Below are 27,663 nucleotides of genomic sequence, written 5' to 3' on the forward strand. Positions count from 1 at the left end.
TTGGTCAGCCATTGAGAGGGAGGCCTTTGCTGTGGTTTGGGCATTAAAGAAGTTGAGGTCCTACTTGTTTGGAACTCACTTCCTGGTGCAGACAGACCATAAGCCCCTCTTATGGCTCAATCAGATGAAGGGTGAAAATCCCAAACTGCTCAGGTGGTCCATTTCCCTACAGGGGATGGACTTTACAGTGGAGCACCGCCCAGGGACTGACCATGGTAATGCAGATGGTCTCTCCAGGTACTTCCACTTAGAACATGAAGACTTATCTGGTCAAGGTTAGTTTAATGTCCCTGCGTTTGGGGGGGGGGGGGGGGTTGTGTAGGAGAGTAGGGTCTGCTATCCTATGGTCACCCCAAATTTTTGCTTTTTGCTTCACTGGTTTTCGACTACTGAGGCTGTGGGCCTGCTGATCAGACCCCCAGCCTGCTGTTCTCTCACTAAATTAATGATACATGTGCTATAGGCACATACCAATTGGAAATGGACTCCTTGTCAGCCCCTGTATAATGCACTATAGGTGCCCAGGGCATAGGGGCCACCAAGGCCTACCAGGGGCTGCAGCATATCTTTTGCCACCCCTGGCTGGTTCTTAAATTGACACAACTGGCTGATCACTCAGCTGGGGTAAGGTGGTGTAATCACCCCTTGCTTAGGTATAGTATACCTATATCTAAACCTATATCTGGACACATGTAAACCTGTGAGCCACTCCTATGGAAGGCCTCATCAATCCTGGAGGCAGGGTGCGTGGTTTTATGTGAGATGGAGCTCTAGCATGAGCTGAGCCTGTCTGCAGCTGTCGGGAACAACGCCCTAAGCTGTTTCAGGATAATGCCATACCATATACTCTTAAGTGCCTTATAATCCTCGCGGTTAAATAGCAACTTTGGTTTGGCTTTATCAAAACATGTCGTGTAAGGTGTCATACGATTTGGAATACTATCCCCTCGCCAGTTCTGGCGACGGGGATAGCATTCCACCCCTCTAGAGGGGTAAGACATGTTACTTCACTTAAATGCGGTTAATTTCTCCAAAGACCTTAAGATCCACAAAATGGATGCCTCTGCCACAGACAAATGTCTGGACCCCTGCAGTTGACCGAAACTCAACCAAATGGGTCCTGGACAAAGGGTTTCCTGTCACAGGAGGGTGTCACCGCCCTCCAGACAGGAGATAGTGGATTGTAGCAGGGAGGTTTGAAAGAAACCAGACACTGCCTGGGGCACACAAGGCTGCCCCTTGCATAATCCGGCCAAACCGGTTCTGGGGCACTCCAGCCCTCGTGCCAGGGCGGCCTGGATCAAAGGAAGGGGGTGTATCCACCCACTTCCTGGGTCCCACCCATAGGAGGGGACCTAGCAGGTAATCACGCCCCCCAGATTGGAATAAGAGTGGGAGCAGTGCCAATGCACATCAGATTTCCTGGAAGAAACATTAGAAACGAAACTCTGGACCCTTGGACCTCCATCTCAACGTGGAAGCCCGAAGAATCTCCCTTGTGGTCAAGGAGTGACCACCCTGCAGCAGCAGGCACCATCCAGCCCTCGATGTCTACTTAGTTGCAGTTCCCGCCGGAACTCGAGCGACTGAGATCGACGAGATCAAGCTTGCCTGCCTTCCAACAGCCCGATCCACAGTCCCTGCAGAGCTGAGACCCGTGGAGGCGACCGGAAGCGTGGGGCACGCCATCTTGAATTGACCACGAGACGCTGACCGTGCAGCCCACGAGTGACCCTCGAAGCTGTGCACCGGGGTTTGAGAAGCCCCTACCCTGAGCTACTCCTGAGCCGAAGTTCAGCCCTCCACACTCGACAAGTGCTGCGTGGGGCCCTCCTGCTCTATTTGGCTCAACGCGTTGGCCCGGTCACTTGCCAGCTGGCTAGTGGTCCCTGTGCCGACGAAACTACAAAGAAGACTCGTGAATCTGGTTGCTCCAGATCCACACCAGCTTCCCTGAAAAGGAGCCCCGACTCTGACCTTCCTGGTCCGAGTGAGAAGCAATCTTCCGATCCCGCGTGGATTGCTCTTGCCAAGGTTTGTTTGCTCCAAACTTGAAGCCGACTGCACCGACGGTGAGAGCCTGCGTGGGACAGATCGTGACCTGCTCCTGGACGTCGCAGATGCCCCAGAGCCCACGTGACAGTGGAGAGAAGCTCCTCGACGACCACCTGATTGCGCCCGACATTGCCTGGTTCCGTCCTGGTTCCACCCTGGTCACTGCTGAGTGACCCAGACTCTCTCCCCTCTGCTTTCAGGTACCCTTCGACTTGAGTCCACCCTTGGACTCCACCGGATACTTCATCTTCAACCCGCCTGCAGCCCTTTCAGCTTCAAGCACCAAGAGCCTGCGTGTCAAAACCCGACGCCACTTCGACCCTGTGCACCCACTTCCTGTGGGTGAGGTAACTTTGCTCCGCCGGTGTTCCCACACTGGTGCACATCTCTAGGGTCTGTGTGTTAAGTTTTGTTCCTCTAGGTCCAGCCGAAGTGTCCTTAAACTTTAACTCTATGACTTTTACGCACCATTGGTTAACATTGGTGCATGCGTGCGCTTTCCGCACATCTCCCGAATCCCGAGGGCCATTCCCGACTTCAGCATTGCTTGTCCTGACTGCTCCCAGCGATTCCCTAGGCCCTAGGCCTAATCACTGTTCGAGTGGCCTCTCTTATACCACTTGTTTAGTATATGGTTTGAGTGGCCACCCGCCCTCATCCATAATTGTGCAACTTGTATGTTTAAACAGTGCTTTTGATTTAACGCTTGTGCCCCTTTATTCATAAAGAATACTGGGGATTGTTTTTAGTAATAAACACATATATTTTTATAATATATACTTGTGTGGTGTCCTTTCATTTGGTATTACAGGATTGTATGTGGTAAAACAGCTCGCTTAACACGACCTCTTAAGTTAAGCCTTTAGGCTGCTTAGTCCATGCTACCCCTAGGATAGCTTGTCTAATAAGGTTGACTTACAACCAGACACCATAAGGGATTGTTTGGTCTGATAATAGGTGGTTCCAGAATTGGAAACATCCCCTATCAGGCCAACTTCTCACAGTTCTTGTGACCCACTTCTCTACAACCTTTACTATAAAAGGCAAGAGCGAGATGGGTCTATAGTTGGCCGGGTTTGAGGGGTCCAGAGAAGCCTACTTCAGCAATGGTCTAATAATAATCGAGTGGTGATCCTGAGGACACACCATTTGCCAGAAGGCAGAAATCTTCCAAGGAGGGGCACGGGAAACAGGACAGCTGATCCGCCGTGACAGATGGTTCTATCGGGGAGAGCAAGGAAGATGTTAACTGATCCGAGCTCTGAAGTCCACTCAGGATTTTCCTAATTTTCTCCTCAAATGCGTCAGCCACAGAATCACACAAGTCCTGGGAGATGGGGACAGTCGAGGCAGCACAAGGCGGATGGGCTAGGTTGTTTACCAGTTTGAACAGTGCCTGCGATTTATTAGCGGCCCTGGTCAAAGTATCCGCCAAAAACTGAGCCTTGGCTTTCCTCAGCTGGATCTTGCATTCCTGCAAGGTCGCTTTATATGCCACCTTGTCTGCTTCCCTATATTCCCCTCTCCAGAGTCGTTCCGCCTGCTTGCAACGAAGCTTTTGCTGGCCCAGATCCTCCGTAAACCAAGCATTGGTTCTTCTAGGTCTGTCCCCTACTTTTCTTAGAGGGATCAGTTTGTCCAGAGATGTTCCGATCTGCTGACAGAAAGTCTGATAACTTTTACCCACATTGTCCTCTGCCACGAAGGGTTTGGACAGCAAAGTAGGTCTGGTTGAAGATTTCAAAAGACGAGACCACCGCCTGCCGGTCCTAGCAGCACCAGGGCCACCCGTCCTCCGTGTACTAGGCAAGAGGACAGATAGCAGGACCAATGAATGGTCGGTCCAGCATTGAGCCATAACTTCCCCCACAGAAACAAGATCACTGTTGGCAAATACAAGATCTAGAGTGTGTCCTCTAGTATGGGTAGGTGCCTCAACCAGCTGTGCAAGTTGTACATTGCTACAAGCTTGGCATAGTTCTCTACACGCCATATCTTGCGGGCCAGAAGGCCAGAGGTTGAAGTCGCCTAGCACCAGTAATCTAGAGTGGGAGTTTGAGAGGTCGTAGATCAGGTCAATCAGAGGCTGAACATCCGTGGAGGTAGTAGTGTAGTGCGCATAAAGCAGTGGTGGATGATGTAGGACGAGGAAATGCATTTGCAGACCTAGGACAAAACTTCCATGAATGTTTGTGGCAGGGCCAGCTAGGTGGGTACCAGATGTTAACATGTTTGCAGACACGGTACAGAGTGTGCGGAACATACAAGAGAAAGCGACCGAGGAGGAGTTGAAAAGATGGAAGGATGGAGGGGGGCGGTTGGACTCGGATGAATGTTGGACGGATGTGACAGCAAAAGACGGTGGTTGCTCCCGAATGCATATGTCCTCCCAGTAGTGACGATGGCACATGGACCAGCTCATATAAGTGCCAAGGGAATATGCAAATTATTAGATCCGGTGTGGAGTAATAAGAACATTTCCAGGGTGGCGACACATTTGGTACAGCAGTGCATGGTTTGCATAAGACATAATCCTGGGAAGGGAACACATGTCCCTGTAGGTAATTTCGCACCCCCATCCTACCCCTTTGAAGTGATACAGATGGATTACATTGAAATGGAAAGGGTGAATAACCTTAAATACGTCCTTGTGGTGGTGTGCTCATTCAGTAGATGGGTGGAGGCTTTTCCAACAAAAGACTGTACAGCCATATCGACAGCTAAGATGCTGATCAAGGAGTATTTTAGTAGGTATGGTTTACCTAGAGTGATCAGGAGCAATAACGGCACGTCCTTCAATGCTGAACTGATGAAACAGATCTGTAAGGGATTACAAATCTCTCAAAAATTCCATGCAGCCCAACATCCACAGGCTGCGGGTTTGGTTGAAAGATTCAACGGTACACTGAAGCTTAAAATGGCCAAGATACAGGAGAGTACAGGGCTACGCTGGCCAGACGCGCTTCCCCTTGCTCTACTTTCCACAAGAGTAACAGTGAATTCTAAGACAGGAGTTTCCCCCCATGAAGTTGTATTTGGTAGGCCTGCAAATGTGTGGGATGTTCCTAGACCTAAATGTTTCTCTGAGATAGAATACCCTTTGTTGATAGATTACCTGTATGCTTTGACTAAAGATCTTCGTTCTATTCATCAGCAGGTAGCAGACACACTGAAGCCGCTGCCTGAGGGGCCTGGCCACAACATCAACCCAGGGGACTGGGTTGTGGTGAAGAAATACCAGCGGAAGTCCTGTTTGGAGCCTAGATGGTCCGAGCCAAAGTTGGTGCTCCTCACCACCCGCACCGCACTTCGAGTGGAGGGTCGGAAGGCGTGGACGCATGCCTCCCATGTGAAGAAAATTCCCCTTCCTCTACCCTATGATGTGTGGGTCCGAGGTGGCGTCGCAGATCACGAGACGGAGTGTGTTCCTCGATATCTCCCCTTCTCTGATGCTTTACTGACCGGGGAGGAGCACAACGAGAACGCGCGGAAGCCAGCCCTGAGTACAAGTAGCGAGGCTTCTTTTGGTCACGGTGCTCAAACAACGGCAGCCACCTCTTTTGAAAGTGACCCCCCAATTCTGTTCTCAGACCCCGAAGTGCGAGGGAGCACTCGCTATAACTTGCGGCCCAGGAAAGAGAGGCGAAAGAACTGAGCACTGGAAGAAGGGCTGAGGTAGGGATTAGGAGTGGACTATATTAAACAGGTTAGCCTAGTAATAGGGATGGACTGCTGAAAGAGCCCTGGTGCACTTTTGAGACACTGCTGAACGGAACACTAGAGTTGTGTGTGGGCCCAAGTTCAGTGCTCCTGAGTCGCTGCAGTTGTGCGACTTCATCGAGGGATTAGGGTTTGCGAGACTGGAAGCCTGCCTATGAGGCTTTAACGGACATAGGGAGAAGAGCCCTTTTGAAGGGTGAAGCACCCCTCTGGCCGGTTTTGGAGTGTCTGGAACTTTTAGTAGTGCCCCTAGTGTCTGGAACTTTTAGGATATTCCTTGGTCCGTTCATTTGGTGAAATGTATCCCTTTGGCCGTCCTATCCCAGAGGAGGAACAGCCTTTTGCTGCTCCTCGCAGACCAGAACTAGATTCACCATGGCATGCCCTACCACGAAAAGGCAAAATTGTGGTTATTGTGGTGTTCATTAATATATTCTTGATAATGCTTGGAATACTGTTCTTTCTGGATGAAGCTTACCCTGTCCACAAACTGGTTCCTACTCCCTCTCCCTTACCAGAGCACAACATGATTACTGTTGATTATGGTGAACAATGTATGAGGAAAGGCTACCGTGATAATGTTTTCATAAAAACTTTACATCATGCTCATGCTGTGTATAATGTGACAGATTGCTGGGTCTGTGGGTTGCTCCCTTCTGCTGCATATAAAAGGACAGGTTACTGGCACTTCAATTGACTCCTGTGAATAGCTGTGTGGGCTGGTATACACTGATAGGCATGGTAAAGTTTTTTCAGCAACCTGATTCTCTGACCCCCCGACTCCCTGGTGCGGGGTCGACACTGACAATGCGAGTACGCCCTCTACCCCCTTCATCCCTTGGATGGTTATTTACTGATGGACGTTTCGACCAAACATTCTTAGAGACTTGCTCGAAAAGGGTAGAACGATTTATGATGCCTAACGACACTGACAAAGTGAGGGAGAGTTTCCTACAGTTGAACTCTTCCTTAGCATATAGACACCCTCCTGCACAAACAGTAGTGGCCATTCTCTGGTACCCCTAGCAACAGTTGGGCCTTCACCTTACTTTTGTATTCAGGGTAGAGGTCCGATTAAAGTGGGCGACAGCCTCTGTAATGTGACTGCCTCGATTCGACTGCCCCTTAGTCCTTCACTGGTTACACCCCCGAATATCTATTTCGTATGTGAAAATAATGGGTATTTGTGGTTGCCTGAGGGTTGGGGTGGGACATGTTACTTAGCGTACTTACTTCCACCTGTTTATGTGGCACCTTCAGATTATCATAAAACACACCGACGGTTTGCTATCATGCAAGGACTGCGCAAAAGGAGGGACATTCAGGTAGAGGATGTAGATCAGACTGACACTTCTGGACAGCAATTCACAGACTTCTCGAAGGGTTTATTACCATTCTGGGGTCCTATCTTTAACAGTAGAGCCATTAGACGTCTGTCGAGGGTCATGGAAAAGGTGGTGACTACAGAGGCTGATATTGCAGCCAATATGTCTCTTGAGATGCAGGCTATGAGATTATTTACGATCCAGAACAGAATGGTGTTAGACGTCATCCTTGCAGATAGGGGTGGAGCTTGTCGCGTCATCGGGACATCTTGCTGTGTATACATCCCTGACTCTGCCCGACAGTTAATTTAGCTGTACAGAAGCTCCATAGGTTAGCGGCCGAACTCCATCAGGACACCGGTACATGGTCCTTGCAGACATGGTTCTGGGGTGTTTTCTCCTCATGGGGTTGGAAAATATTGATGGGTTTAGTGGGGATAGTTGGCGTCCTTTTCACATGTTGCCTTTGTGTGTATTGCCTTCCTCCTTGCTGCTCTATGTGTGCCAGTAACATACGAGTTCCTAAACGACGGACAAAACAATTCCTTGCTTCCAATGATCTTGAACTTTATGACCCCCGTTGGCTGATGCTTATTGATGATGATGTTCTCGATTAACGTGTTGTACTGGCCCTTAGACTTGATGTAAAGATTCTCCTTTTGGCTAATAAAGGTATCAATTATGTTAGCCACACTTGCTAAAAGGAGGGTCTGATAGGTTTCAGTCACCCACGCCCCGCCCACTTCCATAGTATGCTTATAAGTTAGCAGAGTGTGTCTAACAAATGATATATTCATTTATGAATTTTCGTTTTTATTCTAACAATAGTTATTCATTTATGCGTGTGACATTATTACAGTTATTCTTAGCTTAGCCTGTGTGCCACCATTTTGAAGCATCTCTCTTTTCGTACGCGTTGCACTTGCTCATTCCACCTCCCATAGGAATAGGAATATTCCACATGTCAGCATTTTTGCCTTTCGGCCCACTGTGACTGAAACTACTAGCGAAACCCCTTATCACTCTGTTCTCATGTGCTGGAGATGCTAAGGCCTGGCTCCGTGTCCTTGGATTTAGATAAGAAAATGTTGCAATTCCAGGTGCAGATGCCTACTGTATGAGACCATTGTTCACCATCTCAGGGGTCCAGTACTTTTCCACAAATGGGCGTGCCTTACTCTGCTTTTCGTATTATAATGTGTTACTGTAATGATATGAGTTAGTCCTTCTCGGCGCACTCTTAGGGGTGAGGTCGAACAGGGCCCTCTCATATGGGAGTTTGTGGCCTAATAAATTGTTTTGTTATTCTTCTCCACTGTCCGGCTGACTTATTATTGGGTAATTATAGATGAGTGCGGTAAGTCACTCGGGTGGAATTGAGCCACGCTTATCATGGCAAGGGATTTCACTCAAAATGGGCAGACTTCTAAACACACAAGACAGCTTTCTAGAATTACAGGACAAACACGTTTCTAAAGACACAAAGAACACAGGGTTCTGAGGCAAAAGGCCACATAGAGTTCAAAACTCATTGGACAGAGACCCAACAGAACACACAGGCATCCACAGAGTCAGACGACACGCCATTCTACAAACATACAAGACATGCCACCAGTGCTGGAAATTACCATCTTTTGTGTGGTAATCTCCCAGATTTTTGCATTCACTACTTATTTTTGCTGAACTCATTTTGATGGCATTAGCACTCTGCACATTTTCCACCTGCTCCCTCTTCCAAGCATGGTAAGATTGGTATACACCTGATTGGTACCTTTAATTTACTAACATGTCCATAGTACATGTTATCACATGTACACAGGACCTGTAAAGTAAGGTAGCACTGTAAAATAAGTCTCAGGCTTGCCATTGCAGCCTCTGTGTGAAGTTCTGAAACTGCCATTTCCATCTGGCAAAATAAACCTTTTTTCACGTCTAAACCTTCCTTTTTAATACTCATAAAACACCGATAAGGTAGACCCTAAAGGCTCATAGGGCAGGGTGCATGGTATTTAAAAAGTGAGACATGCGTACTTAATTTTTACATGTCCTAGCAGTGAATAGAGCCCAAAGTCATTTTTCACTTAAGCAAGGTTAGCCTCCCACAGGCTAACACTAGTTTACCTTAATACTTTTAATAAGTGAAAAATTCTGTATGGGAGTATCTAGAAAAATACTTATTGTACTCATTCTAATGGTAATCTAAAAATGTCTTTAATGGTAAACTCTGATTTTAACTTACTGTTATCGAATATGCCACTTTTAGAAAGTTGGAATTTCCTCCCTCAACCAAAGATGCCTTTCTGTCAGTGTCCAGGGTCACATTACCAGGAAAGGTCTCCAGTGGTGTGAAGTGTATTCCTCCCAAGCAGTGGATAAAAGGGCGCAGGGTGTAGGGAAGTGTACTGAGCAGTATGAGCTAGGCGTCTGTACCCTGCCCCTTCCTGAGCTTCAAAGGTTGCAGGAGGGTTGGTCCCATCCCTTTCCTGCCTACCCTGACCCCGGCATATGCAGCTCACACTTGGGTTTTCCTGCCCTCTGTTTCCCTATACAGACAGGAACCAAGACCAGGGGAAAGGTCAAAACTGATCAGATCCAGTTATAGGGTTAGGCAAAGGGGTGGCCTCCACCCACAGGCTGCCAAAACGTATACAAGTGGTACCCTCAGAACCTGAAATTTGAATACTCGTTGACCTGAAAAGATTCTAAAAACGGACTGTCAGACTGTCTGCAGAAGGACATGCTTGCCCTGAACCCTTGACCTCACAAGAGACTCCAAGGGTCAATTGGTTGACGTAAAGGGCATTGAAGTACTTAAGCATGCCATTCCACTTAGCTTTGCTTGCACCGTCTTTCGATAACTCACTGTGTCCCTCTTTGGAAAAATAGAGAAATTAGTGGCTTTCCAAGAAAATATCTTGGTGTTTGTAAAACTATTAAAGACATAATCAGATTTTAGGAAGTGTATTGGCGACCCAACAGGATAGATGTGTGACTCTGCAATAGGGACAGGTGCATATTTATTTTAGAAGTTGTATTTTTGGGACATTAAATAACATCCAATGGTCTGTCACACAAGCCAGATCTACTTCTGGCCATTGTTCAAGTCAAGACAGAAAAGATTTGACTCCAATCATCTGCATGAGCATGTCTGCAATTAGTGGACCAGGATTTCTTTCCCTCTCAATTGCCTGGTTGGCCTGGTGCATATCCACGCAAATGTACATTACACCTCCACTGTCATTTTTTGGCACTACCACTATGGGCGACACCCATGGCATGGGACCGGTAGAGCGCTCAATGATGTTGTGTTTCAACAGCTATTCTAGTTCTTTTTTAACCGGTTCTTGTAGGTGAAATGCACATCTGCAGTACCGCTGTGCAACAGCCTGGATGTCTTCGTTGCTGACCTAGAAAATATTTGTAGAGGGGGTCCCATATTTATGCTAATGTCTTCGTTGCACCTTCATTGTTTTGCGCCTTCCTAGGGAATTGACTCACAATCTCAGATTGCGTATTTATTTTTTAATTGATAGACATTAGTCTCATGTCAGCAGCAGTTTCAAAATTAATTAGACATGCAATGGACAAAATACCTTGAAGAATGTGGATTGGAGCTTGCACAGACGTCTTTTTATGCCGCAAAGTCACTGTGAATGATCCTTGAATCAGCAACGGTTTGGGCGCAGGTCAGGTATACACCTTTTGTGTTTGACACTTTGAATTGCAGTACAGGTGACAAATTGTTAAATTGTTTGATTGGGATGATGTTAATTTATGCACCACTGTCAACTACAAAGGTTATGGGGCAACCAGTGACTTTCAGTGTTATCTTGGGGCAATGTCCATATGAATTATTTTGTTTTGTTGATTCACTTGTTATTGTTATGCATTTGTCTTCTTTGCAAGCAGCAAGGCCTACGTGTGCATGTCATTTCTTTATAGAAATAATCCTTGCACATTCCCATCTTCAGCGTTTCTCGATGGTGACATCGAGGAACTCTTGCAGGATGAACTTGATGACAATCAACTTTGTTTAGTTTCCACCTATCGCAGTTGAGGTTGCCTTTTGTCTTTGTGAGTGTAGTAAGAATGCTTCTGACACAATTGGTTTCTCATTTGCTATGCAAATCGTTATGAAGTGGTTCTTTCTGCAATCTTTGCACGTCTATCTGATGGCTGGACAAAGTAAATCCACATCTTAAACACAGTTTTTCTTACTTCGAGGATGTTAACTTACGTGCATTCACTTTGTGCTTGTATTTGCTCTTCGTGATTAATGCCAAGCCACCATTTGCTGCTTCAGCTTCTATTTTGACAGCTTGTCTTTCTGCTCTTTCCTCAGCTCTTGCAGCCTGTAGTAATTTTTTCTAAGCTAAGCATCTCTCTCAACATGCGTCTTCTGAACAGTCTGAAAGACAGCCATCAATGACTCTGAGGTACATGGATTCTTTATCAGTAAACTTTCTAAACTTACAGTGTTTGAAAAGCACATCAAGTCTCTCAACAAACTCATCCATAGTTTCACCAACTTGTTGTCTCGCTTAATTGAATATGTACATTTCACAGTCCACATTGTCATTGGATTGAACTTGGCTCCTAATGCTTATATGATCAGATGGCACAATATTGTCTCAGTCTGTGAGATTATCTTTATCACTTCTTATACTCCATCATCATCAACATTCTTTGAGTATTTAATGATTTATTTTATCATTTACTTCTTCCAGAGCATCAATGAAGTCATAGAAAGTCTCAAACCATGTGGTCCATCTGGCACCAACACTCTGCTAACTGGTGGTATCGAAGAGTGGTATTGAATGGTGTGGGGGATTAAAATGTGGCAGGACCATATGTCATGGGTCTTGTGGCAGAAACTAGAAGGTTTTGTTATCTTGAAGACTTTTTAGTTGTACTGAACGCCACTGGCTGCAGACTTACCCTGCCCTGGGCGCCTTCTCCGGGGGCCAACAATCTTGCAAGCACAACCCCAGTATTTGCTCTTGAGTCACCTCGCCCGATTTTGAGGTCATGAGTCCAGTGAATACATTTTACTACTTATACTTAGTTGCCAATGCCTTTTTAGCATATTCGGTTTTCACAGCCTTTTATGTTGTTACCTCATTGTCACTGCCTTTAGCATCATACCTGGTTGTCGCTGCCTTTAGAGTTCTCTTTGTTAGAATAATGGCTCAGCTCATCTGCTAGGCCTTTAACTTCTCCAAGAGGACTTGTAAGGGCTGGGGTGGAGCTTGCACTCCACAAGCCAACTGCAGATTCTTTTGTACTGGCTTGGAGTTCATGTAGCATGCATATTTTGTTGTATCTTTGCAAACTCACGGGCACAGCAATCTTGTTTCTTCGGGGCATGTAGTCCACCTTCGTCGCCAGTTGTCGTGTCCTCCACAGCCCGGGAGCATGCACAAGAAAACGCCACACACGGAGCTCATAAACATCATCTTTATTCATTAGCGTACAACATTCAAACTGAAACTTCTACAGTGACCAGAACGAGGGTTCCGCGAGATGTAACCATGGTTGCACTTGAATGCATTACACAAGGCATTATCTTCTAATCTATTTTTAGTTGGACTTATATATGTAACTACCACTTTAACAGTAAACCCATCAATCCAGTCTGAATTTCTGGTATTAGCTCAGAGACATGCAAGAGGGATCACCATAATGCACAAAAGGATGCATTAGGAAGCACAACACTTGGCACTTTATTGATACTTCATACATTAGGAGGCCACTTGCCAGGCCAGAGACTCTTCTATGCATTAAACACTTTAACTTTCACTTGAATATTCCTGTTGCTAACCCACTGTACATGACTGATATGACAATAATATAAATGCAGCATTTTGCAGGGGGTTTAGTTGGGAGGTTCGGTCAAGTGCATTTGTTTTGCTCATGCCTCTTGAATGATTTGATGATTTTATTACCTGTTACTTTTATCTACTACATTTACATGTGGTTTATTGTGATGTTTATTTATTAACCCAACAATAACTGTTTTATTTAACCAAAAAATCCCATGAACAAAGTCCAACAGGAAAACAAAGGGGGACCATCCTCTAAACCTTAGCATTGACAGACTGCCCATCCAAGCAACAGAAAAGCATAAAAATCACATTCAAGACAGAAGCCGAAGAGGGCTGATCCAAATCACACCCTCTCTCTAACTTTTTGTTCATTTGCTGAAATCAAGAGCTCTCACATCAAGACGATGTTAGGGTACTCCGCTGTTGGAAAAAAGACTTAAAAAGCATCAACCTAACATCATCTTGATGCACGAGAAAAGGAAAACTCTAACTCCTAAGTAAACATAGAAAATACCATAAGGAGAATGAAGCCAGAAGATGCACTACTTGTGTTTGCCGCACACATAGACACAAGCAACCCCAAAGCATGAAGGAGAGGTCACAATTATTTCGCTTTGCAGCACAGTATCTTCAGCCACATACCTTTTAAAGACGGCTCACACCTGCGTCCTGTCTTCGTGAGGCAGCACTTTAGTCCTCTCGCGCACTCACTGTCTGAGCTGCAAAAATCCTTTCTGTTTTTAATGCCAGCCTCTTTGAAATTAACAATTGGGCACTTGCCAGGCCGTTCTGAATAGAAAAGAATGGAAAGAGAAGCTTAGAAAGTCCAGCACTGAAACTTTTTTTTTTAGTCTTGTTATGTTCATTCATTTCAGTTCTGCCATTTTCTATTTTTAAAGGGTGGAAATAAATTATGTTTGGGTGCTTTGAGCAGTCAAGTCCATATTACCAAATGGAACGGACAGATCCGAGTTTGTTCTGCACTATGTTCTTTCTTGGCTACGCTTCATTAACCTTGAGTTCATGTTCCTCGTTCCAGTACCTATTTATGTGAGGAGTTCCTTTGCTCAGTGGCAGTCATTGTCCAAGATGAAGGCTATTTTTTTTATATTCTATGAAGGCTATTTTCTTTGTATTCTTTCTACATTAGAGATCTTACTTTGCTCCCCATTCCTATAATTCCACCCCACTGATTCCAACCACACTTGAATACCAAGTTTACAGAATATCTGATCAGGTCCTAAGTGTTAGAGGAGAAACAAGGAGGGAAAGAAGGTGAGAAGAGGAAGACTAGGGGGGTCATTAGGATGGCGGGCGGATCCTATCGGGAAATGGGACCGCCCGCTATAAGGGCAGGTGTCTCGTGGGGGTCATTAGGATGCGCCCGCCACAGTGGCGGGCGCATCCTGCATTCCTGTTATTGTGGCGGGTGGTGCACTCAGCACCGTCCGCCACAATGACAGAAAGGCATGTCGTGCACTTCCATGCACAACATGGCAGGCACCTCCCATGTTGTGCATGGAAGTGCATGGGGGTACCATAGGTAACCCCCATGTGCACCCCCTACCGCCCCGGAGTCCCTGGGGGCTGCAACGGGCCCCCGCAAGCAGACTCCGCATGCCTTTACGTGGCCGCAAGCCACCACGGAAAGGTATGTTCCAGCCCACATCCTAATATGGCTGGCGGTGTCTAACTGACACCGCCACCATATTAAACTCTTTTCCGCCCGGTCAACTTGTTGACCGGGCAGAAAAGTGGCGGACGATTTTTCCGTCCGCCGTGGTCCCCGGCCATAGTAATTGGGCGGGGGGGACATGGGTGGTGGGCGGGGACGGATCTCGGGCTGATCGCCACCGCCATGCGGGCGATGGCGATTAGCCCGAGATCCTGATGGGCCACTAGGACTCAGAGTAAAGACGAAAGGATGATTACTGATGAACATTCATTAACAAGTATCAGAATCTATTGTATCGCAAGCTAACATTACTTGGCTGGTTCAAAGTTACTATTCCTTTGAGGGCTGACAGCTAAGGGAACCAAGAATGGATTGATTAAGACAGGAGCACAACTCAAACATGCATTGGGGGTTAAAAAGATCAGACGCCTACTGCTGTAGTGTAACTACATAACATAACCACTGGCTGGGCTTTCCTTGCAAAGAAGCCACAAATGTAAAGTGCACTGACCTAAAGTAACATCTAAGTCCTTGGGGAGACATCAAATACTTTCGAGGTGGGTAGCTGCCAGGATGTCAGAACTACTGTCTACAAGGAACATTGATACCAAGGGGTCTTCTTTATATGTCTTAATTACTCATGATCTATCGTAGCATAGCATAAAATAAAGTAGATAAGCGAGCCTGCTGTCTATACTTATTCCTCTGCTTTACCGTCCTCTTGTTCTTAGTCTTTCCTGGTCCTGCTGACCCTGGAAGTCATCATCAATGGCATCCAGTTGGGTTAGAGACCTGTTGACCCAGAGGTCTCTTCAAAGTCCTGGCTTCACAATCTACAGTAACTGTGGAAAATACCACCTGATAGCGGGCAAGATGGCGGCGGTATGCTAGACCGCTGTAAGGTGCATCCTGACCAGTGCCGGCTGTAATGGAGATCGCGGAATGGAAGCATTACTAGAAGTCGGGTTATCGCTATATTAATCAACGGGTGCCTGGAGAGATGTAGTTTTGGCTCTGAATACAATATTTAAGTACCCTACAGAGAATGGAAACTGGAGTGTTAATGCCCCTTGAGCTTACGGCAACGGCAACTAACGAGAAGAGGGCTTCGTTAAAAAAACTGTGTTCCCTCTTTACCTCCCTGATCGGCGTCGCAGTTTTATGGCTCCTTGGGGGCTTACGGACAAGTGAGTTTTTCTCAACCAATTTACAAACAACTGGCGCGAGTGATAGCGCTTACCTGGTTGCAGAGCTTGATGGTGGGAGTATGGCACCAAAAAACGCAGCAGCACTGGCGGCCACAGCCGCGAAGACGAGAGTGGCAAAGCAGGCATTACGAGACCGGGAACTCGCACTGAAGCGAGGCGGTGGCGGCGGTGATGCAGGAGGGCGGGATGCGGAGGCAACGCTCACCCCGAAATCAGCTAGACAGCCACTCATCACGCCAGGACCCTCGGTGGTTGATCTGCTCCGCAGAGCTCCAGGGACAACTTCAACAAAAACACCCGTGATACCAACTGTGTTTGGCAGGGAGAAGAGACAATCGACAGTGCTGACTCTGCCGACTGCACTGGAGGTAGCTAAAACGGGGATGGATTACCCGTGCTAGAGCAGGCTGGAGTGGCTGACGGCGATATTAGGCTGGAGCCTGCCTCTGACGCTTTAGACCCTATTGTTTTGGGAATAACTGATCCTAGTACGGAGGCAGGCGGCGGAATGACAGACGGAACGGGGAATGTCAAGCCATCAGAAGAGGAGGTTCGGTTTGAAGGTACAACCCCCCTAATATCAATTTCAAATACCCATGAGACTGTTTTATTAGAGCCTGTTGAGATGTTTAGTACAATGACCAATAGAATAAGTGCGTCAGTTACCCCTGGTCCCCTGGGGGGCCAGGCAATTACACCAGTGTTGGTACATGGTTTTGGGGAGGACAATTCAATCAGTGTTGAAAAAAAAGACAAATTGGAGAACGTGGGGAGAAATGAATTGCATAAACTCAATGTTATAGAGGCAGCAGCTGAGATTGCTGAGACTGATAAAGATCCGACCGATTTCTTCTCATTCTCCGAGGATGCCGGATGGTCAGGTGGGACTGAGGAGGATTTTGAGGATGACGCTAACTCTGATCTCACCACAGAGAGGGACCAAAATTTGAAATATAACGATCCCAGGGCTGGCCGGAAAACAGTCTTAAAAAAGAAAAAGAGCCATCACGGGGCAGCAGACCTGACCTGGGATTACTCTGCATCAGTCCAGTCTATTAGTCAAGCCCACCCACCCCACTCCTCTCGCTCGGCACCGTTGGATCATCCACACCAGTCGGGGGCCACGCTAACCTCAGTTATGGATACTGTTCTTCAGGCCATTGCCTCACATCGGGAGGAAACGTCTAAGGATGGGCGCAAGGCACCGGCAGCCCTCCACAAAGTCCAAGGGGTTGTACGCAAACTAGCAAGAACTGTTGGCACCTTTAACGAGCGAATGACTGAGGTGGAAGCTCACATAGTGTCCAATGAAACCGAGGCCGCTGCAACCCAAGAACGAGTTGACTCCCATGAGGCAGAACTAGCTGACGTAAGGTGGAAGCTGGAAGATTGCGAAAATCGCTTACGCAGGAACAATTTGCGCGTCCTAGGTATCCCAGAAAAAATCGAGGGAGACGATGTCCACGCATATATAATACAACTCTTCCGAGATACTCTACCAGAACTCTCCAGTTGGAACTGGGATATGGAAGTGCAACGAGCACATAGAGTCCCACTGACATTAAAACCTGCAATAAAACCCGGGGGATACCCCCGAGCGATTCTAGTATATTTTGGGAACTTTCTTTTAAGACAAGCCATCTCCGACAAGGCTAGACCTGAAGCACGACGCAGCAGAGACTCAACCTCCTATTTCGTCCGACCGGATTTCTGCCATGTAACCGTAGAAAGGAGATGGCACCTGCGACAAATGATTGAACCATTTTTAGAGAAGAAGGCGGAGGCGTATCTCAATAATCCGGCTACACTGAAAATAATCTTTGGAGGCCAAACAAGATTCTTCACCTCGGAAATCAAGGTGAAGGACTATGTAGATAGCCTGAATTAAGTATAGATTTTGGAGAGGGGGAGAGAAGGAGGGGGACAGTACTGTTATATCATCTTTATGTGTATACACATACTTCTTATTCCTGCTTGATATCTCTATTGTCCTTCATACCTCTTATTTATTTTTATTTTTTCCTCGTCTTATTTCTTCCTATCTTTTTTTTTTTTCTTTATTTGGAGGGATAAAGGGAATAGGAGTATTTAGACTTTTATATGAAAAGGCTCGCTTGGCAGAATAAAACATAGATATACGATATGACATGTTAGAATAAGTAAGATGGTTTGTTCTCCCTTTTTCTTTTTCTCCTTCTCTATTTATTTTTTGTTTGTTTCCGCGTAGTATTTTTTTTCTCTCTTTACATTGTTTTGATATCGTTGAGCACTGGTTAGGTAGCACTGCTCCATCACTACAGACTCTCATAGAGTCTTATTGCCCTTTTTTGGGTGTGAGGGGGGAGGGGTGTGGGAGGGGAGGTTCTGGAAGGGGGGGGAGGGGGGACAAAAAAGAAATAAAAAGAGCAAGCTCAAATATACAAAGTATACATCAAAATCTGTAATAAGAGATGTACAAGTAAACCCAAATAAATTTGGGAATTGGAAACTACGGCCATACCTACACAGGGGAAAAATGACCTATAATATTATTGACGGTTTGTTTGCTGAAAATATACAATGGGGAAGTTAAAATTATGTTCCTGGAACGTTGCAGGGCTCAATTATAGGGGTAAAAGGGCCCAACTCTATCAAATAATCCGCATGGGTTCTTATGACGTGCTCTGCTTACAGGAGACCCACATCTCGGTGGGTGACAAGGATTTGCTAAATATACCTGGTTATAATGTTCTGGCCCTAACAACACAAACGTCTAAGACACGAGGGGTCGCTATTTTAGCAAAAACTTTTTGGGGCCAACCCAGGTGTAGACTAGCTGATCCCTTGGGTAGGTGGGCCATAGTTCACCTTGACATAGGCATTACCATCTGCTCACTGTATGGATCAAATCAAGACGACCCTCAGATATTACAAGATCTCGAGCTGGAACTGGCATCCTGGGCAGGTTCACTAGTTGTCTGTGGGGTTTTTAATATAGCTCTGGGTCCTTCGCAGGACAGTCCAGCACAGCAGACGTATAATGGGCGAAAGCCCAAAGTTTATAGGGCAGTAAATCAACTTATGGATAGTTACAATTTAATGGACATATGGAATCTGAAAAATAGAAACGATCCTGGATATACTTATTTCTCCTTTCCCCACAATAAATATATCCGGATCGATTATATAATGACACCTATAGAAAATGCTACAAATGTAGATATAACTAAATCTCCAAAAACACTTTCAGATCACAATGCGCTTATTCTTACCCTCGATATCACCAACTATAAGAGGCCCTACTCTCAGTGGTCATTTGATCGAAAACTGCTGGCAAACAGAGAGTATATATCGTATATAACCCTTTGGGCACAGGAATTCTTTGTTTATAACCAGTATAGTGCCCCTAGATTGGTGGTCTGGGACTGCCTTAAAGCAGCTTTAAGGGGGGAGACCATTGCCTTTGTGGCTAAATGTAAGAAAGATCACGATAGACTAAATGATCGACTTAACTCTGAATTAGCAAATTTAGAAGAACAACATGCCACCCAGATACACCGAGGGGAGGAGGGCGAGAACACTCTGCGTAAAATACTAGTTCTTAAAACAGAGATTAACAGCGGTCTGACTCAAAAAGCAGCTGAAACTTTCCAGGTAAACCAAAATAATATTTACGAAAATGGGGAGAGGGTGGGGAAACAACTTGCCCTGCGTACACGGCAGAAACAATCTTATAATATGATACAATCTATCGACTTTGAAGGGCAGAAACATACGTCACCTATAGGTATTTCAGATACTTTCCACCGTCATTACCAAAGGCTTTATCAAAAAGAGGACCAAGTCGTGGCAAGTGCCATCACTGACGGTTCACGTATGTTGGTGGACCAAATCCTTAACCAGCAATAGATGGTGCGGTGTTTGCTGTCCCAATGATCAGGGGACCAGACTGACATGCACTTGGGTTTGGCCAAATGATAGGACTGATCACTGAGTCTATTTGATGGAAACCCTTCACTAATTGTTTTGGATTTTTCAGCCATGTATGAATGATCTGCGCTGTGTTGGCTTTTCCTATACACATGGTGTTCACCGTATATTGAATTATGCTGTCTTCATGTGATTTATACACCCCAAGATCCTGGTGACTCGGACTGACAGTCCAGCTATATAATTAAGCTGATAGACCCTCTGTGTTTTCTGTGTTATACATATAGAAGTTGCTGGGGATAATAACCAGGTACGGGTCTTTAAACCTTATATCCCTTGGACCCTCCCTGAATCCGTTTTGATGTTGATTATTGATACACAAACATAGCCATTTTTCCTAAAAAGGGGAAACCTCCCGAATTGCCTTCTTCATATCGGCCCATTTCCTTGATAAACTCCGACTCAAAGCTCTATGCCAAGATTCTCGCTAACCGGCTTAGCAGGGTTGTCGAACATCTGGTCTCCCCGTGGCAGCATGGCTTGATCCCCGGAAAGGGTACTACAGATCACACCCGTAGAGCCATCTCTCTTTTTGACATCATGGGAGTAACGGGGGGCCAGATGTCGATGATCCTGCTTGACGCCGAGAAGGCTTTTGATCGAGTCTCTTGGGAGTTCCTATGGGGAGTTTTGGAATTAAACAACTGGGACGGGCTTCGCCAAATCCATCAAGGCATTATATGCTGACCCCAAGGCTAAACTCACCGTGAGGGGCATTGAATCGGAGTTTATCAATATTCAAAGGGGCACGAGACAAGGGTGTCCGTGCTCGCCAATTTTATTTGCTCTTTAAATCAACTCATTAATCTTAAAACTGCTCAAATCTAACTTAATAGAGCCCGTGACAGTTGGCATATTTCATACTAAAATACTAGCCTATGCCGATGATGTGGCGGTATTAACATCCAACCCTGCTGAGGCAATTCGGGAGATTGAACAAATTACCCAGATCTTTGGTTTCTACTCAGGGTATTCCCTAAATGGGGACAAGACAATGGTCTTATGCACAGAAAATATCCTATTTGAAAGCCCGTATAGGGTCAACCAAGCCACATATCTTGGAGTCTGTATATCTCCTAAGGTGAAGGAAATTAACCAACTTAATTACGATCCCTTGATTAAGAAAATTAAAAAGGATCTCATAAGGGTAAATAACCTTCATTTATCAATCCTAGGCAGGGGGAACTACGTTAAAATGAATATTTTCCCGAAAATATTATACTTATTTCGAGCAATTCCGCTGATGGTCGGGGATAATATTATTAAAATCATAGATTCCTGTATGTCTAAATTTGTGTGGAACTATGGAAAAATCAGGAGGGCAATGCCATATCTGGCACGACCACAGCATAGGGGAGGGTTAGCTATTCCAAATATGACGCTATATCTCTGGGCAACTCTTCTTCAACAAATGGCCCCATTATTTAACACCAAGCCAATAACTGAAGTGGCACCAGATCAGAATATACCATCGATATATGAATTGGCATTAGGGGATAAAGCCAGAGGGCTGTTATTAAGGCAATTAGAACCCTCGTACTTTAAAAAAACAAATTTAAGATTATTATCGATGCATGGAATAATTGGAAACGCTCTTCAAAACACCTAGCAATACCGAAATATACCAAGTATACTCCTCTTTGGTATAGCTCGATTTTACCAGCTCAATTTAATGATAGAACCTCTAGAAAATGGGAGAATTCAGGGATTGTAATTGTGGGCGACTTTCTTGGTCAAGGACCCAGACTGCTATTTGGGGATCTACAATTAAAGTTTTCGATCCCTCCCACTGACTATTTGAAATGTATACAAGTTTACACTATCATTCCTCATCTCTCACCAAAAATTCAGTTAGAAACTATCCCCTTCTTTGAAATCATAGCTAGGCGGGCCACCAGGATAGGGGCTATATATGAGTTATTGATAAAGAATCAACGTGATGATATGGAGCGTGTCGAGAGAGGATGGCAATAAAACTAGATAATCCCAATGTCGATGTTGACATGTCACTGCTATTGTCTTCTAAATTGCTTTTAGCGTTTAATTTAAAGGCCCAACATTATAGAACAATATATGACCTATATTATACACCAGCAAAGTTATATAACTGGGGCCAAAGACTAAACGATCAATGTCCAAGGTGTGGCCTGGGCCCAGCGAATCTTATACATATGCTTGCAGATTGCCCTAAATTAGATCTAATTAAAAAAATTATCTCCGACTACTGGGCAGAAATCTTTGGGCATAAATTAAGAACTTCACCAACACTGTATTTATTAGGCCATGATAATACTCTGGGTTATAGCAAGGAGGAAGAAATGTCTGTATTCTTAGGTATGGCGGTGTTTCGGATCATATATTTGCTGCCCATTGGAAAGAACCAGACGCACCTACCTTCCAAATGTGGTTAACTCGGTTTTTGGGGATTTATAAACAAGAGACAGCTATTTATGAAGCTAGACGGAAAAAATCTAGAATTCATGGGGCCCAGATTTGGGCTCCGATTACTGTCTGGTACAATGATAAAAGAAATCCCTAAATGCCACGTGCAATAGGACTATGAATTCTACACTCTTATTGTGATTTTACTTCTGATTTTTTTCCCACAAATTTCGCATAACACGAGATCCTGACGCTATAAGCTTTGATGTATTACCTGGTCATTAATAATGTATGCTATTTGTAATATATGAATATGAATTTTTCTGTATTAATTTGAACTTGCTCAAATAAAAAAAAAAGGAATAATGAAAAAAAAAAGGAAAATACCACCTGAACTGTGAAAGTGTTAACAAAGACATGAACTACATGCATTATTTCTGATTCACTTCTCTGCAGACATGTGGTTCTTCAGCTAAGTCAAAAAAGTTCAGTGTTTACTGCCAGGCCACCTGCAATATCCTCTCAAGCGGCATGATCTAGGCCCATGCAGCCTCTGTGACGCAGACTGGTGCATCCTTCTTCAAGCACAGAATCTACTCAAGGACTTTGGATATCTTTGAGGCTGCCACTTTGAATTCAATTTATGAGGAATTCACCATGGAGGAATCATTTCGTATTGTGCCACTGGTGACATGAGAAGAGGTTGCATCTGCAGTCTAATAAAACACAATATTTCCATTTAGGTAATGCATTAGATGAGGCATGATTGACCTATTTCTAAGATGGGAGGCAGAGGAAGAACTTTGACATCACAAAGCAACATTGGTTGAATGACTAAGGATTGGGATGAAAGCATGGAATAAATGCAAGTGTTTAATGGATGTCCCTTAAAAGATGGCAAGAGTGATCAAATGAGTGAGTGTTACCTTTGAATTTGGTAATACAGAGCCATCCTGTATTGTCAGCTTTTGCACCTCTCCTGGCCTATTATTTCACAGGCCTGAAAAAGGCGTTGTTGTTCTAGGGACACACTGATGAGGATAAGCTGCCCACCAGAAGCTGGGCAGACAACTCTTCAAATAAAAGCCATGGTCTGGGATAGCAGAAATGATTTTGCTGCAACATAAATGGCAAAGAAATGGGTACTCACCCTTGTGATCAGATAAAATACAAAGCTCAAGCCCGGGAGCTACAGTAGCACTTTGGACAATTCTACTAGAGGAAGAGGCTGTACTACATTTTGCTCCATTTGTAGATCAGTGCATTGAACTTATGCTTTTGTAAAGAAGCCAGACAAGTGCTGGGGGGAGCTAAGACCTTCATGTGATGTCAGGGAGATATTTGTCACTGTACCTCCTTTAGGGCTTAAAGCCAGAGATCTGCACAACTTCACAATGCAGCCTGTGCTTCTGGATCACACTGACCTGCATTTCCATCTTTCTTCTGAAGTTGATCACTAAAGTACTTGGAAGAACGTTATTTTTACATCATTTGTGTGACAAGTTTGTTCCCGCTACTAGGAGCACAGAAAGTATAGGGCATCCATCCTGGGTACTTTATGACCACACTGCTACCTGTACTGTGATGTATGGGCGGATCACTGACATAATATCGAATACAAAAATATAGACTTACCAAAATATCGATGCCAAAATATAGAATGCTAAAATATCGAATTCCTATCTACAAACAGGCAAGTACAAAAATATCGAATCAAAAATATCGTTTTAAAAAATATAGTTAGTCCAAATATCAAATGTTTTTTAAATGTCTTTAAAGTAATTTAAAATTTATGAAATAATATATATAATTAACTAAAACATACTTAAAAATACTTAAATAACTTTAAAATTATTAAATAATTAATTTATTACCACTCCAGTGAGTGCAACAGTAGGGAAAGCGTTGGATAGCGTAGGGGTAAAAATTACTATTCCCACTCCAGTGAGTGCAACAGTAGGGAAGCGTTGGATAGCATAGGGGTAAAAATTACTATTCCCACTCCAGAGAGTGCAAAAGTAGGGAAAATGTTGGATAGCGTAGGGGTAAAAATGACGAAATCGATATTATATTACTTACCGTCAATTCGATATTTTTCACCACTATATTCTGTCCATTCAATAATTTGTCCATTCTATATTTTGACTTCAATATTTTGGTAATTCGATATTTTGAATTTGATATTTTGTCTATTTACCGTATGGGCAGATTAAATTCACATAACAGGTAATTATGCTTCCTAAAAGTGCTTAATCTAGTCCTAGTAACTATTGTGTGTGTGCGAGAAAGTAGATTCTACAAAGAGAGTTAGACTGAACGTTCTCAATAACCAAATCTGTCAAGCACAGTCAAGTGTATCTGTTTCTCAGAACCTTCATTTCTACTACACATTTCCTACCACCATCACACCACATGCTCAACAAAAAGTTGCACACTATGATCTGGACTACAAAGAGATGCCTACCAAGGCTAGATGGAAAACCTAATGATGAAGCATGCCACACTAGGTGGTCGATGCTGACTCCAGTGGAGTAGTCATCTCTCACCTAATTCTGTTGGAGCATTTTGAGAATATCCTTCTACCTCCACTCGAGCAGCGGTACAGAACTGCATGGGGGCATTTAATACTCTAGCTCTTCCTGCCACCACCAGGGGTCTTTAATGTGCTTTCAGTGCATATTTTAGCACATTTAACCAATGCCTCTTGGCTTTGTTTACTGTTTTGACAGGAAGGACGTGACCAAAATTTGCTGTTGGGATAAAGGAGCGTATAACTTTGTGGATTCTTGCACAAATACTTTTCTTTTGTCTCTGTTTGGATGGAGCTATCTCTTGCTCATCAATATGTTGATATTTGCCAAGCTGGAGATGAGTTTAAATTTGCAGAAAACATTGCAAAAGCTGAGTGTTATCTCTGTAGCCAATAGGCCATGGACGTTCATGTTGAATGCGACAGAGTTCGGGAAAAAATTCAAGCTCCCCCGCATAATTAATTCAAAAGAGATTGTACACTAACTTGGGAGGTCTTGACCTGTGAACCTTGTTCGAGAGCTTAAAGTAAATTGTGGTGTTTTATATAGCACAAAATAGACCCGAAGGTATCAGAGCGCTTTACATGAGCACCAGTTACGTTACAGCCAGACTCATTCATTTATTTTTTGTTAGGCACGGGGAGATTAAGTGATTTGCCCAGAATCACAGAATGTTGAGTGTCCCTGCTGAGACTCGATCCCGATTCCCCAGCCCTGAGGTCCACTGCCCTAGCCGTTAGGCCACATTCTCAGGCTGTAAAGGTACATGGCTCCATTGTGGTACAGGTTGCTTTTTCTGCGTAGAGGAGAAGCAACTTTCAAACATGGCGATCATCAACTACAGAAATTTTCTATGGGAAGCGGAAAAGCATCCAGCATGGAGCAGGAGCTTAATTAATCTAAGTGATTATTCTTTGCGTTTAGAGGAGGATAAGAAAATTCCAGCAAGGCTAAATACCTGAGGATGATCTGGCAAATACAAACACACTCAAATAGACCTCACTGAATGACAGTGGCACAGAAAGAGGGGACTCCCAGTAAGACACAGATATTAGCAGGCACAAGATTGAAAACAACAAGGAATGGTAAAGCTCAAGTGGAAGAAAAAGAGGGTTACAACAATGTTTTCACTGAATTAAAAGCTTTTACTCATTTGAGTGCAGCCTTGAGTTCATTTTACGAGTTAAGATGCTTCAGAGCTTCAAGTGGATGCCCACCACAACTAGAAGGACGGTCACCCAGGCCCTCTTCAGCAGTAGACTGGACTACGGCAATGCACTCTACGCAGGAGCCCCGGCCAAACTCTTGAAATAGCTCCAATGCATCAAGAACGCCTCCACACGCCTGATCCTCGACATCCCGTGCTGCAGCCACATCACACCCCACCTGAGAGACCTGCACTGGCTCTCCATCAACAAGAGGATAACCTTCAAGCTCCTCACCCACGCACACAAGGCACTCGACGACACCGGACCAGCATACCTCAACAGCCGACTCAGCCTCAACACCCCGTCCCGCCAGCTCCGCTCTGCAGACCGCGCCGTCTCCACTGTCCCCCGCATCTGAGGAGTGACCACCGGCAGCAGATCATTCTCCCACCTCGCCGCCAAGACGTGGAACACCCTCCCCATCCGCCTAAGGCAGACCGAAGACCTCCTGACCTTCAAGAGACTCCTCAAGAACTGGCTCTTCGCACAGTGGCAGCTTTCCCCCCCTAGCGCCTTGACACCCTCATGGGTATGTAGTGCGCTTTACAAATGCTATGATGATTGATTGATTGATACCTTTTTAATAGGCTCTAAGATGTTTTTATGAGACAAAGAGATCGACTTGAGAGCTTTTTATATGCATTTTCCTCTCTAGCCTGCGAAATTCTTATTTAAATGCTTTAAGCTTATTGGAAATCGAGATGCCTGAATGTGTCTGAATCTGCTATCTTTTCATGGCGTACCCATGGAAAGAATGAAGTTGCAAATAGCGATAACACCACATGTTTTGGAAAAGTGTGCACCACCACTTAGTAAACGCGCTAGTGGACCTGAATGCTAACACTGATGTATGCCCAGTGAGTACCCTGATTTTAAATAAGGATGATAGGCTGACCCATGAGAAAGCCTAACAATTCTGCATTCAATTCATAGTTAATTTTTTTGCCTGTATCAAAAAGAGGTTAGATAGAAAGCACAGTGCCTCATATCCTTTATAGTGAGAGACTTTCCTTTGTAACACCCAATGCTGCTAGTTATAGCGAGGAAGAGGGAGAGAGAGAAAGTCAGAATGAGGGTGGGAAGACTAAGAGTAAGGAAGATAGAAAAAAGAAGCGAAGAAGAGCAAAAGAGAGGGAGAGAAAGACAAGGGAAGAGAGTGTGACAGAGAAAGAAACAGAGAGAGAGAGCTATTGACCGAAGGCCAATTCTTCTAGTGCTCCAGGCAGTGGGAGAGATCACAAAGAGTCCGTCTTTAGAGGGCTCTCTGGGTTGAGGCACCCATAGGAGTCATCATGCCCTGATGCTAAGATATGCCAGGATTTTGCTCAAAGTGCTCTCTGAACGTAGACATCAGATCATGTCAATGCTTCTAGAATGAGATCACCTGGAGCAAACTTGATAGACAAAGCCTGGAAAGAACATTTCAAGCTAGGCTGAGCATCTGCCTGTATCACTAGTATACAGCCTCGGTCTGGTCTTCTTCACAGAAAATGGAGCACTGAAGCTCAAGTTAATTCAAATGCTAAACCAGACTACTCACAATGTATTACAGTGGAAATGGATGAAAAGCGCAAGATTCCTGAGAGGTTTCACCCTGCAAGTTCAACAGGACTTTTTGATGTTGCGCTATTGGTTCGACCCTACCTGGAGAAACGTACGTATTACAAGGATAGGAGACTCATCGCACAAACTAGAACTGGCACTCTCCCTTTGAAGGCTATGTAAACAAAAGAAAGCAATCTACCACTGCAGAGTGTCTTTGTAG

At 44.8% G+C, this 27,663-nt stretch overlaps 1 pseudogene across 1 annotated transcript in view; it reads right to left on the reverse strand.

The window, feature by feature from the left end:
- Positions 1–27,663, reverse strand: part of LOC144768989 (uncharacterized) — a 641,387-nt pseudogene that overhangs the window by 583,716 nt on the left and 30,008 nt on the right. Inside the window, exon 3 of the transcript XR_013598658.1 lies at positions 13,568–13,714. The product of XR_013598658.1 is annotated as an uncharacterized LOC144768989 (transcript). The remainder of the gene's footprint in view (positions 1–13,567; positions 13,715–27,663) is intronic.

This window comes from Lissotriton helveticus, chromosome 7 (genome assembly GCF_964261635.1).
Source record: "Lissotriton helveticus chromosome 7, aLisHel1.1, whole genome shotgun sequence".
Lineage (NCBI taxonomy): Eukaryota > Metazoa > Chordata > Amphibia > Caudata > Salamandridae > Lissotriton > Lissotriton helveticus.